Below are 15801 nucleotides of genomic sequence, written 5' to 3'. Positions count from 1 at the left end.
ACTCAAATTGCGTCGAGATTCAATACATCGTCCTCCAGCCGACTTGTCTCCAAGGGTCTAATGCTGCCTCGGGCACAATATTATCCTTCTCCTGTGAGTCTTGATTTTCGAATCCGACGCATAAATGATAGTTAATTGTAACGTTCAGGGCCTCCTGTTAGCGATGGAACACTCAAATTACGTCGAGATTCAATACATCGTCCTCCAGCCGATTTGTCTCCAAGGGTCAATAGCTGCCACGGGCACCTTGTGATCGTTCTGCTGTGAGTCTAGATTTTCGAATCCGACGCGAAACTGATAGTTAATTGTAAGGTTCGGCGCCTCCTAATGACGATGGAACACTCAAATTGCGTCGCGATCCAATACATCGTCCTCCAGCCGACTTGTCTCCAAGGGTCTATTGCTGCCTCGGGCACCTTCTGGTCGTTCTCCTGTGAGTCTAGATTTTCGAATCCGACGCGAAACTGATAGTTAATTGTAAGGTTCGGCGCCTCCTAATGACGATGGAACACTCAAATTGCGTCGCGATCCAATACATCGTCCTCCAGCCGACTTGTCTCCAAGGTTCTAATGCTGCCTCGGGCACCTTATGGTCGTTCTCTTGTAAGTCTAGATTTTCGAATCCGACGCAAAACTGGTATTTCGTTATAACGTTCAGGGCGACCTAATGACGATAGAAGACTCAAATTGCGTCGAGATTCAATACATCGTCCTCCAGCCGATTTGTCTCCAAGGGTCAATAGCTGCCACGGGCACCTTGTGATCGTTCTGCTGTGAGTCTAGATTTTCGAACCCGACGCAAAACTGATTGTTAATTGTAACGTTCAGGGCACCTAATGACGATGGAACACTCAAATTGAGTCGAGTTTCAATACATCGTCCTCCAGCCGACGTGTCTTCAAGGGTCTATTGCTGCCTTTGGCACCTTATGGTCGTTCTCCTGTGAGACTAGATTTTCGAATCCGAGGCGAAACTGATAGTTAATTGTAAGGTTCAGCGCATCCTAATGACGATGGAACACTCAAATTGCGTCGAGATTCAATACATCGTCCTCCAGCCGACTTGTCTCCAAGGGTCTATTGCTGCCTCGTGCACCATATGATCCTTCTCCTGTTAGTAGATTTTCGAATCCGACGCTAAAATGATAGTTAACTATAACGTTCAGGGCCTCCTAAAGCCGATTGAACATTCAAATTGCGTCGAGATTCAATACATCGGCCTCCAGCCGACTTGTCTCCAAGGGTCTATTGCTGCCTCGGGCACCTTACGGTCGTTCTCCTGTGAGTCTACATTTTCGAATCCGACGCAAAAATGATAGTTAATTGTAACGTTCAGGGCCTTGTAATGACGATGGAACACTAAAATTGCGTCGAGATTCAATACATCGTCCTCCAGCCGACTTGTCTCCAAGGGTCTATTGCTGCCTCGGGCACCTTACGGTCATTCTCCTGTGAGTCTAGATTATCGAATCCGACGCAAAAATGATAGTTAATTGTAACGTTCAGGGCCTCCTATTGGCGATGGAACACTCAAATTGCGTCGAGATTCAATACATCGGCCTCCAGCCGACTTGTCTCCAAGGGTCTGTTGCTGCCTCGGGCACCTTATGGTCGTTCTCCTGTGAGTTTAGATTATCGATTCCGACGCAAATTTGATAGTTAATTGTAATGTTTAGGGCCTCCTAATTACGATGGAACACTCAAATTGCGTCGAGATTCAATACATCGGCCTCCAGCAGACTTGTCTCCAAGGGTCTGTTGCTGCCTCGGGCACCTTATGGTCGTTCGCCTGTGAGTTTAGATTATCCAATCCGACGCAAAAATGATAGTTAATTGTAACGTTTAGGGCCTCCTAATGACGATGGAACACTCAAATTGCGTCGAGATTCAATACATCGGCCTCCAGCAGACTTGTCTCCAAGGGTCTGTTGCTGCCTCGGGCACCATATGGTCGTTCAATTGTAAGCCTAGATTTTCGAATCCGACGCAAAAATGATAGTTCATTATAACGTTCAGGGCGACCTAATGACGATGGAACACTCAAATTGCGTCGATATTCAATACATCGGCCTCCAGTCGATTTGTCTCCAAGGGGTATATTGCTGTCTCGAGCACCGTATGAACTTCTCCTGTGAGTAGATTTTCGAATCCGACACTAAAATGATTGTTAATTGTAACGTTCAGGGCCTCCTACTGACAATGGAACACTCAAATTGCGTAAGAATCAATACATCGGTTTCCAGCCGACTTGTCTCCAAGGGTCTATTGCTGTCTCGGGCACCTTATGGTCGTTCTCCTGTGAGTCTAGATTTTCGAATCCGACGCAAAAATGATAGTTAATTGTAACGTTCAGGGCCTTCTAATGACGATGGAACACTCAAATTGCGTCGAGATTCAATACATCGGCCTCCAGCTGACTTGTCTCCAAGGGGATATCGCTGCCTCGGGTACCACATGGTCCTTCTCCTGTGAGTCTAGATTTTCGAATCCGACGCAAAAATGATAGTGAATTGTAACGTTCAGGGCCTCCTAATGACGATGGAACACTCAAATTGCGTCAAGAATCAATACATCGGCCTCCAGCCGACTTGTCTCCAAGAGTCTATTGCTGCCTCGGGCACCTTATGGTCGTTCTCTTGTAAGTCTAGATTTTCGAATCCGACGCTAAAATGATAGTTAATTGTAACGTTCAGGGCCTCCTAATGCCGATGGAACACTCAAATTGCGTCGAGATTCAATACATCGGCCTCCAGCCGACTTGTCTCCAAGGGCACCTTATGGTCGTTCTCCTGTGAGTCTAGATTTTCGAATCCGACGCAAAAGTGATAGTTAATTGTAACGTTCAGGGCCTTCTAATGACGATGGAACACTCAAATTAAGTCGAGATCCAATACATCGTCCTCCAGCCGACTTGTCTCCAAGGGTCTAATGCTGCCTCGGGCACAATATGATCCTTCTCCTGTGAGTCTAGGTTTTTGAATCCGACGCATAAATGATAGTTAATTGTAACGTTCAGGGACTCCTAAAGACGATGGAACACTCAAATTGCGTCGAGATTTAATACATCGTCCTCCAGCCGACTTGTCTCCAAGGGTCTATTGCTGCCTCGGGCACCTTATGGTCGTTCTCCTGTGAGTCTAGATTTTCGAATCCGAGGCGAAACTGATAGTTAATTGTAAGGTTCAGCGCATCCTAATGACGATGGAACACTCAAATTGTGTCGAGATTCAATACATCGGCCTCCAGCCGACTTGTCTCCAAGGGTCTATTGCTGCCTCGGGCACCTTACGGTCGTTCTCCTGTGAGTCTACATTTTCGAATCCGACGCAAAAATGATAGTTAATTGTAACGTTCAGGGCCTTGTAATGACGATGGAACACTAAAATTGCGTCGAGATTCAATACATCGTCCTCCAGCCGACTTGTCTCCAAGGGTCTATTGCTGCCTCGGGCACCTTACGGTCATTCTCCTGTGAGTCTAGATTATCGAATCCGACGCAAAAATGATAGTTAATTGTAACGTTCAGGGCCTCCTATTGGCGATGGAACACTCAAATTGCGTCGAGATTCAATACATTGGCCTCCAGCCGACTTGTCTCCCATGGTCTGTTGCTGCCTCGGGCACCTTATGGTCGTTCTCCTGTGAGTCTAGATTTTCGAATCCGACGCAAAAATGATAGTAATTTGTACGTTCAGGGCCTTGTAATGACGATGGAACACTCAAATTGCGTCGAGATTCAATACATCGGCCTCCAGCCGACTTGTCTCCAAGGGTCTGTTGCTGCCTCGGGCACCTTATGGTCGTTCTCCTGTGAGTTTAGATTATCGAATCCGACGCAAATTTGATAGTTAATTGTAATGTTTAGGGCCTCCTAATTACGATGGAACACTCAAATTGCGTCGAGATTCAATACATCGGCCCCCAGCAGACTTGTCTCCAAGGGTCTGTTGCTGCCTCGGGCACCTTATGGTCGTTCGCCTGTGAGTTTAGATTATCCAATCCGACGCAAAAATGATAGTTAATTGTAACGTTTAGGGCCTCCTAATGACGATGGAACACTCAAATTGCGTCGAGATTCAATACATCGGCCTCCAGCAGACTTGTCTCCAAGGGTCTGTTGCTGCCTCGGGCACCATATGGTCGTTCAATTGTAAGCCTAGATTTTCGAATCCGACGCAAAAATGATAGTTCATTATAACGTTCAGGGCGACCTAATGACGATGGAACACTCAAATTGCGTCGATATTCAATACATCGGCCTCCAGTCGATTTGTCTCCAAGGGGTATATTGCTGTCTCGAGCACCGTATGAACTTCTCCTGTGAGTAGATTTTCGAATCCGACGCTAAAATGATTGTTAATTGTAACGTTCAGGGCCTCCTACTGACAATGGAACACTCAAATTGCGTAAGAATCAATACATCGGTTTCCAGCCGACTTGTCTCCAAGGGTCTATTGCTGTCTCGGGCACCTTATGGTCGTTCTCCTGTGAGTCTAGATTTTCGAATCCGACGCAAAAATGATAGTTAATTGTAACGTTCAGGGCCTTCTAATGACGATGGAACACTCAAATTGCGTCGAGATTCAATACATCGGCCTCCAGCTGACTTGTCTCCAAGGGGATATCGCTGCCTCGGGTACCACATGGTCCTTCTCCTGTGAGTCTAGATTTTCGAATCCGACGCAAAAATGATAGTGAATTGTAACGTTCAGGGCCTCCTAATGACGATGGAACACTCAAATTGCGTCAAGAATCAATACATCGGCCTCCAGCCGACTTGTCTCCAAGGGTCTATTGCTGCCTCGGGCACCTTATGGTCGTTCTCTTGTAAGTCTAGATTTTCGAATCCGACGCTAAAATGATAGTTAATTGTAACGTTCAGGGCCTCCTAATGCCGATGGAACACTCAAATTGCGTCGAGATTCAATACATCGGCCTCCAGCCGACTTGTCTCCAAGGGCACCTTATGGTCGTTCTCCTGTGAGTCTAGATTTTCGAATCCGACGCAAAAATGATAGTTAATTGTAACGTTCAGGGCCTTGTAATGACGATGGAACACTCAAATTGCGTCGAGATTCAATACATCGGCCTCCAGCCGACTTGTCTCCAAGGGTCTATTACTGCCTCGGGCACCTTATGGTCGTTCTCCTGTGAGTTTAGATTATCGAATCCGACGCAAAAATGATAGTTAATTGTAACGTTTAGTGCCTCCTAATGACGATGGGCACTCAAATTGCGTCGAGATTCAATACATCGCCCTCCAGCCGACTTGTATACAAGGGGATATTGCAGTCTCGGGCACCATATGATCCTTCTCCTGTTAGTAGATTTTCGAATCCGACGCTAAAATGATAGTTAACTTTAACGTTCAGGGCCTCCTAATGACGATGGAACACTCAAATTGCGTCGCGATCCAATACATCGGCCTCCAGCCGACTTGTCTCTAAGGGTCTATTGCTGCCTCGGGAACCTTATGGTCGTTCTCCTGTGAGTCTAGATTTTCGAATCCGACGAAAAAATGATAGTTAATTGTAACGTTCAGGGCCTTGTAATGACGATGGAACACTCAAATTGCGTCGAGATTCAATACATCGGCCTCCAGCCGACTTGTCTCCAAGGGTCTATTGCTCCCTCGGGCACCTTATGGTCGTTCTCCTGTGAGTCTAGATTTTCGAATCCGACGCAAAACTCATAGTTAATTGTAACGTTCAGGGCCTCCTAATGACGATGGAACACTCAAATTGCGTCGCGATCCAATACATCGGCCTCCAGCCGACTTGTCTCTAAGGGTCTATTGCTGCCTCGGGAACCTTATGGACGTTCTCCTGTGAGTCTAGATTATCGAATCCGACGCAAAAATGATAGTTAATTGTAACGTTCAGGGCCTCCTAATGACGATGGAACACTCAAATTGCGTCGCGATCCAATACATCGGCCTCCAGCCGACTTGTCTCTAAGGGTCTATTGCTGCCTCGGGAACCTTATGGTCGTTCTCCTGTGAGTCTAGATTTTCAAATCCGACGCGAAACTGATAGTTAATTGTAAGGTTCGGCGCCTCCTAATGACGATGGAACACTCAAATTGCGTTGCGATCCAATACATCGACCTCCAGCCGACTTGTCCCCAAGGGTCTAATGCTGCCTCGGGCCCTTAATGGTCGTTCTCATGTAAGTCTAGATTTTCGAATCCGACGCAAAACTGGTAGTTCATTATAACGTTCAGGGCGACCTAATGACGATAGAAGACTCAAATTGCGTCGAGATTCAATACATCGTCCTCCAGCCGATTTGTCTCCAAGGGGATATTGCTACGTCGGGCACCGAATGGTCCGCCTGCTGTGAGTCTAGATTTTTTCGAATCCGACGAAAAACTGATAGTTAATAGTAACATTCAGGGCCTCATAATGACGATGGAACACTCAAATGGCGTCGCGATCCTATACATCGACCTTCACCTCACTTGTCTCCAAGGGTCTATTGCTGCCTCGGGCACCTTATGGTCGTTCTCCTGTGAGTCTAGATTTTCGAAACCGACGCAAAAATGATAGTTAAATGTAACGTTCAGGGCCTCCTATTGACGATGGAACACTCAAATTGCGTCTAGATTCAATACATCGTCCTCCAGCCGATTTGTCTCCAAGGGTCAATAGCTGCCACGGGCACCTTGTGATCGTTCTGCTGTGAGTCTAGAATTTCGAACCCGACGCAAAACTGATTGTTAATTGTGACGTTCAGGCCACCTAATGACGATGGAACACTCAAATTGAGTCGAGATTCAATACATCGACCTCCAGCCGACTTGTCTCCAAGGGGATATTGCTGCCTCGGGCACCTTATGGTCGTTCTCCTGTGAGTCTAGTCTTTCGAATCCGACGTAAAAATGATAGTTAATTGTAACGTTCAGGGCCTTCTAATGACGATGGAACACTCAAATTACGTCGAGATTCAATACATCGTCCTCCAGCCGACTTGTCTCCAAGGGTCTAATGCTGCCTCGGGCACCTTATGGTAGTTCTCTTGTAAGTCTAGATTTTCGAATCCGACGCAAAACTGGTAGTTCATTATAACGTTGAGGGCGACCTAATGACGATAGAAGACTCAAATTGCGTCGAGATTCAATACATCGTCCTCCAGCCGATTTGTCTCCAAGGGGATATTGCTGCCTCGGGCACCAAATGGTCCGTCTGCTGTGAGTCTAGATTTTCGAATCCGACGAAAAACTGATAGTTAATTGTAACATTCAGGTCCCCCTAATGACGATAGAAGACTCAAATTGCGTCGCGATCCAATACATCGACCTCCAGCCGACTTGTCTCCAAGGGTCTATTGCTGCCTCGGGCCTCATATGTTCGCTCTCCTGTGAGTCTAGATTTTCGAATCCGACGCAAAAATGATAGTTAATTGTAACGTTCAGGGCCTTGTAATGACGATGGAACACTCAAATTGCGTCGAGATTCAAGACATCGGCCTCCAGCCGACTTGTCTCCAAGGTACTATTGCTGCCTCGGGCACCTTATGGTCGTTCTCCTGTGAGTCTACATTTTCGAATCCGACGCAAAACTCATAGTTAATTGTAACGTTCAGGGCCTCCTAATGACGATGGAACACTCAAATTGCGTCAAGAATCAATACATCGGTTTCCAGCCGACTTGTCTCCAAGGGTCTATTGCTGCCTCGGGCACCTTATGGTCGTTCTCCTGTGAGTCTAAATTTTCGAATCCGACGCAAAAATGATAGTTAATTGTAACGTTCAGGGCCTCCTATTGGCGATGGAACACTCAAATTGAGTCGAGATTCAATACATCGTCCTCCAGCCGATTTGTCTCCAAGGGTCAATAGCTGCCACGGGCACCTTGTGATCGTTCTGCTGTGAGTCTAGATTTTCGAACCCGACGCAAAACTGATTGTTAATTGTAACGTTCATGGCCACCTAATGACGACGAAACACTCAAATTGAGTCGAGATTCAATACATCGGCCTCCAGCCGACTTGTCTCCAAGGGTCTATTGCTGCCTCGGGCACCTTATGGTCATTCTCTTGTATGTCTAGACTTTCGAATCCGACGCAAAAATGATAGTTAATTGTAACGTTCAGGGCCTCCTAATGCCGATGGAACACTCAAATTGCGTCGAGATTCAATACATCGGCCTCCAGCCGACTTGTCTCCAAGGGTCTATTGCTGCCTGGGGCACCTTATGGTCGTTCCCCTGTGAGTCTAGATTTTCGAATCCGACGCAAAAATGATAGTTAATTGTAACGTTCAGGGCCTCCTAATGCCGATGGGACACTCAAATTGCGTCGAGATTCAATACCTCGGCCTCCAGCCGACTTGTCTCCAAGGGTCTATTGCTGCCTCGGGCACCTTATGGTAGTTCTCCTGTGAGTTTAGATTATCGAATCCGACGCAAAAATGATAGTTAATTGTAACGTTCAGGGCCTTCTAATGACGATGGATCACTCAAATAGCGTCGAGATTCAATACATCGTCCTCCAGCCGACTTGTCTCCATGGGTCTAATGCTGCCTCGGGCACAATATGATCCTTCTCCTGTGAGTCTAGATTTTCGAATCCGACGCATAAATGATAGTTAATTGTAACGTTCAGGGACTCCTAAAGACGGTGGAACACTCAAATTGCGTCGAGATTCAATACATAGACCTCCAGCCGACTTGTCTCCAAGGGTCTAATGCTGCCTCGGGCACCTTATGGTCGTTCTCTTGCAAGTCTAGAATTTCGAATCCGACGCAAAACTGGCAGTTCATTATAACGTTCAGGGCGACCTAATGCCGATCGAAGACTCAAATTGCGTCGAGATTCAATACATCGTCCTCCAGCCGATTTGGCTCCAAGGGAATATTGCTGCCTCGGGCACCAAATGGTCCGTCTGCTGTGAGTCTAGATTTTCGAATCCGACGAAAAACTGATAGTTAATTGAAACATTCAGTGCCTCCTAATGACGATGGAACACTCAAATTGCGTCGCGATCCAATACATCGACCTCCAGCCGACTTGTCTCCAAGGGTCTATTGCTGCCTCGGGCCTCTTATGTTCGCTCTCCTGTGAGTCTAGATTTTCGAATCCGACGCAAAAATGATAGTTAATTGTAACGTTCAGGGCCTTGTAAAGACGATGGAACACTCAAATTGCGTCGAGATTCAATACATCGGCCTCCAGCCGTCTTGTCTCCAAGGGTCTATTGCTGCCTCGTGCACCGTATGATCCTTCTCCTGTTAGTAGATTTTCGAATCCGACGCTAAAATGATAGTTAACTGTAACGTTCAGGGCCTCCTAAAGCCGATGGAACATTCAAATTGCGTCGAGATTCAATACATCGGCCTCCAGCCGACTTGTCTCCCATGGTCTATTGCTGCCTCGGGCACCTTATGGTCGTTCTCCTGTGAGTCTAGATTTTCGAATCCGACGCAATAATGATAGTTAATTGTAACGTTCAGGGCCTTGTAATGACGATGGAACACTCAAATTGCGTCGAGATTCAATACATCGGCCTCCAGCCGACTTGTCTCCAAGGGTCTGTTGCTGCCTCGGGCACCTTATGGTCGTTCTCCTGTGAGATTAGATTATCGAATCCGACGCAAATTTGATAGTTAATTGTAACGTTTAGGGCCTCCTAATTACGATGCAACACTCAAATTGCGTCGAGATTCAATACATCGGCCTCCAGCAGACTTGTCTCCAGTGGTCTGTTGCTGCCTCGGGCACCTTATGGTCGTTCTCCTGTGAGTTTAGATTATCGAATCCGACGCAAAAATGATAGTTAATTGTAACGTTTAGGGCCTCCTAATGTCGATGGAACACTCAAATTGCGTCGAGATTCAATACATCGGCCTCCAGCCGACTTGTCTCCAAGGGTCTGTTGCTGCCTCGGGCACCTTATGGTCGTGCTCTTGTAAGCCTAGATTTTCGAATCCGACGCAAAAATGATAGTTCATTATAACGTTCAGGGCGACCTAATGACGATGGAACACTCAAATTGCGTCGATATTCAATACATCGGCCTCCAGTCGATTTGTCTCCAAGGGGTATATTGCTGTCTCGAGAACCGTATGAACTTCTCCTGTGAGTAGATTTTCGAATCCGACGCTAAAATGATTGTTAATTGTAACGTTCAGGGCCTCCTACTGACGATGGAACACTCAAATTGCGTCAGAATCAATACATCGGTTTCCAGCCGACTTGTCTCCAAGGGTCTATTGCTGCCTCGGGCACCTTATGGTCGTTCTCCTGTGAGTCTAGATTTTCGAATCCGACGCAAAAATGATAGTTAATTGTAACGTTCAGGGCCTCCTATTGGCGATGGAACACTCAAATTGCGTCGAGATTCAATACATTGGCGTCCAGCCGACTTGTCTCCAAGGGTCTGTTGCTGCCTCGGGCACCTTATGGTCGTTCTCCTGTGAGTCTAGATTTTCGAATCCGACGCAAAAATGATAGTTAATTGTAACGTTCAGGGCCTCCTAATGACGATGGAACACTCAAATTGCGTCGAGATTCAATACATCGGCCTCCAGCCGACTTGTCTCCAAGGGTCTGTTGCTGCCTCGGGCACCTTATGGTCCTTCTCCTGTGAGTTTAGATTATCGAATCCGACGCAAATTTGATAGTTAATTGTAACGTTTAGGGCCTCCCAATTACGATGGAACACTCAAATTGCGTCGAGATTCAATACATCGGCCTACAGCAGACTTGTCTCCAAGGGTCTGTTGCTGCCTCGGGCACCTTATGGTCGTTCTCCTGTGAGTTTAGACTATCCAATCCGACGCAAAAATTATAGTTAATTGTAACGTTTAGGGCCTCCTAATGACGATGGAACACTCAAATTGCGTCGAGATTCAATACATCGGCCTCCAGCAGACTTGTCTCCAAGGGTCTGTTGCTGCGTCGGGCACCTTATGGTCGTTCTCTTGTAAGCCTAGATTTTCGAATCCGACGCAAAAATGATAGTTCATTATAACGTTCAGGGCGACCTAATGCCGATCGAAGACTCAAATTGCGTCGAGATTCAATACATCGTCCTCCAGCCGATTTGTCTCCAAGGGGATATTGCTGCCTCGGGCACCAAATGGTCCGTCTGCGTTGAGTCTAGATTTTCGAACCCGACGAAAAACTGATAGTTACTTGAAACATTCAGTGCCTCCTAATGACGATGGAACACTCAAATTGCGTCGCGATCCAATACATCGACCTCCAGCCGACTTGTCTCCAAGGGTCTATTGCTGCCTCGGGCCTCTAATGTTCGCTCTCCTGTGAGTCTAGATTTTCGAATCCGACGCAAAAATGATAGTTAATTGTAACGTTCAGGGCCTTGTAATGACGATGGAACCCTCAAATTGCGTCGAGATTCAATACATCGGCCTCCAGCCGACTTGTCTCCAAGGGTCTATTGCTGCTTCGGGCACCTTATGGTCGTTCTCCTGTGAGTCTAGATTTTCGAATCCGACGAAAAAATGATAGTTAATTGTAACGTTCAGGGCCTTGTAATGACGATGGAACACTCACATTGCGTCGAGATTCAATACATCGGCCTCCAGCCGACTTGTCTCCAAGGGTCCATTACTGCCTCGGGCACCTTATGGTCGTTCTCCTGTGAGTTTAGATTATCTAATCCGACGCAAAAATGATAGTTAATTGTAACGTTCAGGGCCTTGTAATGACGATGGAACACTCAAATTGCGTCGAGATTCAATACATCGGCCTCCAGCCGACTTGTCTCCGAGGGTCTATTGCTGCCTTGTGCACCGTATGATCCTTCTCCTGTTAGTAGATTTTCGAATCCGACGCTAAAATGATAGTTAACTGTAACGTTCAGGGCCTCCTAAAGCCGATGGAACATTGAAATTGCGTCGAGATTCAATACATCGGCCTCCAGCCGACTTGTCTCCCATGGTCTGTTGCTGCGTCGGGCACCTTATGGTCGTTCTCCTGTGAGTCTAGATTTTCGAATCCGACGCAAAAATGATAGTTAATTGCAACGTTCAGGGCCTTGTAATGACGATGGAACACTCAAATTGCGTCGAGATTCAATACATCGGCCTCCAGCAGACTTGTCTCCAAGGGTCTGTTGCTGCCTCGGGCACCTTATGGTCGTTCTCCTGTGAGTTTAGATTATCTAATCCGACGCAAAAATGATAGTTAATTGTAACGTTTAGGGCCTCCTAATGACGATGGAACACTCATATTGCGTCGAGATTCGATACATCGGCCTCCAGCCGACTTGTCTCCAAGGGTCTGTTGCTGCCTCGGGCACCTTATGGTCGTTCTCTTGTAAGCCTAGATTTTCGAATCCGACGCAAAAATGATAGTTCATTATAACGTTCAGGGCGACCTAATGACGATGGAACACTCAAATTGCGTCGATATTCAATACATCGGCCTCCAGTCGATTTGTCTCCAAGGGGTATATTGCTGTCTCGAGCACCGTATGAACTTCTCCTGTGAGTAGATTTTCGAATCCGACGCTAAAATGATTGTTAATTGTAACGTTCGGGGCCTCCTACTGACGATGGAACACTCAAATTGCGTCAGAATCAATACATCGGTTTCCAGCCGACTTGTCTCCAAGGGTCTATTGCTGCCTCGGGCACCTTATGGTCGCTCTCCTGTGAGTCTAGATTTTCGAATCCGACGCAAAAATGATAGTTAATTGTAACGTTCAGGGCCTCCTATTGGCGATGGAACACTCAAATTGCGTCGAGATTCAATACATCGGCCTCCAGCTGACTTGTCTCCAAGGGTCTGTTGCTGCCTCGGGCACCTTATGGTCGTTCTCCTGTGAGTTTAGATTATCGAATCCGACGCAAATTTGATAGTTAATTGTAACGTTTAGGGCCTCCCAATTACGATGGAACACTCAAATTGCGTCGAGATTCAATACATCGGCTCCAGCAGACTTGGCTCTAAGGGTCTGTTGCTGCTTCGGGCAACTTATGGTCGTTCTCCTGTGAGTTTAGATCATCCAATCCGACGCAAAAATTATAGTTAATTGTAACGTTTAGGGCCTCCTAATGACGATGGAACACTCAAATTGCGTCGAGATTCAATACATCGGCCTCCAGCAGACTTGTCTCCAAGGGTCTGTTGCTGCCTCGGGCACCTTATGGTCGTTCTCTTGTAAGCCTAGATTTTCGAATCCGACGCAAAAATGATAGTTCATTATAACGTTCAGGGCGACCTAATGACGATGGAACACTCAAATTGCGTCGATATTCAATACATCGGCATCCAGTCGATTTGTCTCCAAGGGGTATATTGCTGTCTCGAGCACCGTATGAACTTCTCCTGTGAGTAGATTTTCGAATCCGACGTAAAATGATTGTTAATTGTAACGTTCAGGGCCTCCTACTGACGATGGAACACTCAAATTGCGTGAGAATCAATACATCGGTTTCCAGCCAACTTGTCTCCAAGGGACTATTGCTGCCTCGGGCACCTTATGGTCGTTCTCCTGTGAGTCTAGATTTTCGAATCCGACGCAAAAATGATAGTTAATTGTAACGTTCAGGGCCTTCTAATGACGATGGAACACTCAAATTGCGTCGAGATTCAATACATCGGCCTCCAGCCGACTTGTCTCCAAGGGGATATCGCTGGCTCGGGTACCACATGGTCCTTCTCCTGTGAGTGTAGATTTTCGAATCCGACGCTAAGATGATAGTTAATTGTAACGTTCAGGGCCTCCTAATGCCGATGGAACACTCAAATTGCGTCGAGATTCAATACATCGGCCTCCAGCCGACTTGTCTCCAAGGGTGTATTGCTGCCTCGGGCACCTTATGGTCGTTCTCCTGTGAGTCTAGATTTTCGAATCCGACGCAAAACTCATAGTTAATTGTAACGTTCAGGGCCTCCTAATGACGATGGAACACTCAAATTGCGTCAAGAATCAATACATCGGTTTCCAGCCGACTTGTCTCCAAGGGTCTATTGCTGCCTCGGGCACCTTATGGTCGTTCTCCTGTGAGTCTAGATTTTCGAATCCGACGCAAAAATGATAGTTAATTGTAACGTTCAGGGCCTTCTAATGACGATGGGACACTCAAATTGCGTCGAGATTCAATACATCGTCCTCCAGCCGACTTCTCTCCAAGGGTCTAATGCTGCCTCGGGCACAATATTATCCTTCTCCTGTGAGTCTTGATTTTCGAATCCGACGCATAAATGATAGTTAATTGTAACGTTCAGGGCCTCCTGTTGGCGATGGAACACTCAAATTACGTCGAGATTCAATACATCGTCCTCCAGCCGACTTGTCTCCAAGGTTCTAATGCTGCCTCGGGCACCTTATGGTCGTTCTCTTGTAAGTCTAGATTTTCGAATCCGACGCAAAACTGGTAGTTCGTTATAACGTTCAGGGCGACCTAATGACGATAGAAGACTCAAATTGCGTCGAGATTCAATACATCGTCCTCCAGCCGATTTGTCTCCAAGGGTCAATAGCTGCCACGGGCACCTTGTGATCGTTCTGCTGTGAGTCTAGATTTTCGAACCCGACGCAAAACTGATTGTTAATTGTAACGTTCAGGGCCACCTAATGACGATGGAACACTCAAATTGAGTCGAGTTTCAATACATCGACCTCCAGCCGACTTTTCTCCAAGGGGATATTGCTGCCTCGGGCACCATATGGTCGTTCTCCTGTGAGTCTAGATTTTCGAATCCGACGCAAAAATGATAGTTAATTGTAACGTTCAGGGCCTTCTAATGACGATGGAACACTCAAATTGAGTCGAGATTCAATACATCGTCCTCCAGCCGACTTGTCTCCAAGGGTCTAATGCTGCCTCGGGCACAATATGAACCTTCTCCTGTGAGTCAAGGTTTTTGAATCCGACGCATAAATGATAGTTAATTGTAACGTTCAGGGACTCCTAAAGACGATGGAACACTCAAATTGCGTCGAGATTTAATACATCGTCCTCCAGCCGACTTGTCTCCAAGGGTCTATTGCTGCCTTTGGCACCTTATGGTCGTTCTCCTGTGAGACTAGATTTTCGAATCCGAGGCGAAACTGATAGTTAATTGTAAGGTTCAGCGCATCCTAATGACGATGGAACACTCAAATTGCGTCGAGATTCAATACATCGTCCTCCAGCCGACTTGTCTCCAAGGGTCTATTGCTGCCTCGTGCACCATATGATCCTTCTCCTGTTAGTAGATTTTCGAATCCGACGCTAAAATGATAGTTAACTATAACGTTCAGAGCCTCCTAAAGCCGATTGAACATTCAAATTGCGTCGAGATTCAATACATCGGCCTCCAGCCGACTTGTCTCCAAGGGTCTATTGCTGCCTCGGGCACCTTACGGTCGTTCTCCTGTGAGTCTACATTTTCGAATCCGACGCAAAAATGATAGTTAATTGTAACGTTCAGGGCCTTGTAATGACGATGGAACACTAAAATTGCGTCGAGATTCAATACATCGTCCTCCAGCCGACTTGTCTCCAAGGGTCTATTGCTGCCTCGGGCACCTTACGGTCATTCTCCTGTGAGTCTAGATTATCGAATCCGACGCAAAAATGATAGTTAATTGTAACGTTCAGGGCCTCCTATTGGCGATGGAACACTCAAATTGCGTCGAGATTCAATACATCGGCCTCCAGCCGACTTGTCTCCAAGGGCACCTTATGGTCGTTCTCCTGTGACTCTAGATTTTCGAATCCGACGCAAAACTCATAGTTAATTGTAACGTTCAGGGCCTCCTAATGACGATGGAACACTCAAATTGCGTCAAGAATCAATACATCGGTTTCCAGCCGACTTGTCTCCAAGGGTCTATTGCTGCCTCG

This window comes from Schistocerca americana, chromosome 5 (genome assembly GCF_021461395.2).
Source record: "Schistocerca americana isolate TAMUIC-IGC-003095 chromosome 5, iqSchAmer2.1, whole genome shotgun sequence".
Lineage (NCBI taxonomy): Eukaryota > Metazoa > Arthropoda > Insecta > Orthoptera > Acrididae > Schistocerca > Schistocerca americana.
This window is presented reverse-complemented; position numbering follows the sequence as displayed.